The sequence below is a fragment of the Talpa europaea genome, assembly GCF_964194135.1.
Source record: "Talpa europaea genome assembly, chromosome: X".
Classification (NCBI taxonomy): domain Eukaryota; kingdom Metazoa; phylum Chordata; class Mammalia; order Eulipotyphla; family Talpidae; genus Talpa; species Talpa europaea.
The window spans coordinates 42,005,564-42,007,451 of NC_140081.1; the positions used below are offsets into that span (position 1 = coordinate 42,005,564).

The window sequence follows — 1,888 nt, forward strand, 5'->3', positions numbered from 1 at the left end:
CGTAAGTTTAGCAGCCAAACCAAAGCATTGAAATTCTCGGACAACCGACGGAGCTTTGGCATGCCTGTGCTGTTCTTCCCTTGCTACTGAACCTCCATCCTGCATTAGCCATAATACAATTCACCAGGTGCCTCTGCAAGAAATACTCTAACCAGTGAGGGAGGTACTGCTAGCAAAAAGGAATCCTTTAAGTTTCTGTTAGTGGATCCGAGTTAAAGTTGTTGAAGCAGACAAGGTCATGCAGGGGCAAGGGCCGTATTCTGCGGGAGCAGACTGTGTGAGCAGGGCTCGCCACACCTGGCGGTGGCTGAGTCGAGGGCGTGTGGCCGGCTACAGTGAGTAGCCATGGCCCAAGCGGCCATATCCCAAATGGTGCGTGCCTTGAGCTGGCTGCCACTGCCTGCTGCTGGCCGAAGCTGACCCGCAAGTGGCATACAGTATCATGCTTAATCAGGACCATGCTGCCCGGTGAGGATGAGAGTGGCAAGTCTGCCTTCCTCAAGCAGATACACATCATCCGCCTCTCTAAATTTGACCAGAGGGCACTGTTGGAGTTCAGTAACAACATCTTTGACAACATCCTTAAGGGCTCAAGGGCTCCTGTTAATACCTGATACAAGCTTAGTATCCCTTGCAGTATTCGGAAAATGAAAAGTTTGGGATGTTCTCAATGGTTTGTGGATCCGCCAACTTCCTGCTGTATGTATCTGTCCTGAGTGTGCTCTGGAGGAATTCTGGGATCAGCGGCACTTTCACAGAGGAGCAAGTTCCAAATGGGTGAATTTGAGAAGTACTTCCTGGATAATTTGGACTGGACCCGCAACTCAATTACTTTCCTAGCAAGCAAAACATATTGCTGGTGAGGGTAGCCACCAAGAGAATTGAGGAACATGACTCCATTATTTAAAAGGTCCCTTTTAAGAGCCTCCCCGGTGGCGCAGCGGTTGAGCGCTGGGTTGCGAAGCTGCTAGCAGCATCTGCAGCGCCGGTTTGATCCCCGACCCTGGGACGAGGGACCCACATGGCGCGCAGATCTCTCCTGCCACCCGCTGCTCCCCTCAGCAGTGTACTTCATCGGTCTGCCTGTTCTGTTCTCTACTCTGGCTCTGGTGAATTCTCTCACCCTCCCCCGCTTCTGACTGTAACCAGTGCTTGTATAAATAATTAAATAAATGTTATTTTTTTTAAAAGATAAAGATCCTTTTGAAGATGGTGGGTGTGGGTGGACAGCAGTCTCAGTGCCAGAAGTGATTTCAGTGCTTTGATGGTATCACTTCCATCATATTCATGGTCTCCTCCAGCGAGTATGATGAGGCCCTCATGGAGAACAAATGTATGGTGGAGTCCATGAACATCTTTGAATCAAGTCAATAAACTCTTCAACATTTCCATCATTCTGTTCCTCAACAAGATGCTGTCAGCATCAAGAAGAACTTCTTAGATTTCAAGGGTGACCTGCCTGGGCTGGAGGATGTTCAGCATTACTTGGTCTGGTGTTTTGACTGGAAGAGACAGAATTACCGCAAGCCACTCTCCCACCACTAAACCATAGCCATAGCCATGGAAAACATCTTCTTTGTGTTCCATGTTGTGAAGGACACCATCCTATGGGAGAATCTGAAATATATTATGTTGTAGTGAAAAAGGATGCCCCTTACTATTATCCTTACACTGCCCTCCAGGCCAATGGTCAGATATACCTGGTGTGTACTTTGCCTGTTCTTGCAGTGGGTTTCTCAGATCCTGGCTTGGGAATATTCTCAAGCCAGCCATGCCAAAGCACTCCAGTCCAAGAGAGAAGGAAGCAACTGAATACTTACACTTATATTTATAAAGCCAATTATATAAAGCCAATCCCTTTCTTCAGTCCTCCCTTTAGTCTTGATTT

The 1,888-nt window shown here is 47.8% G+C and overlaps 1 pseudogene across 1 annotated transcript; it reads left to right on the plus strand.

Annotated features, from left to right (window-relative positions):
- The first annotated feature begins 773 nt into the window (after positions 1-773).
- LOC311186937 (guanine nucleotide-binding protein subunit alpha-12-like) lies at positions 774-1,638 on the plus strand (annotated as a pseudogene). Its single transcript has 2 exons — positions 774-910; positions 1,198-1,638. The product of its transcript is annotated as a guanine nucleotide-binding protein subunit alpha-12-like (transcript).
- Positions 1,639-1,888: the final 250 nt, after the last annotated feature.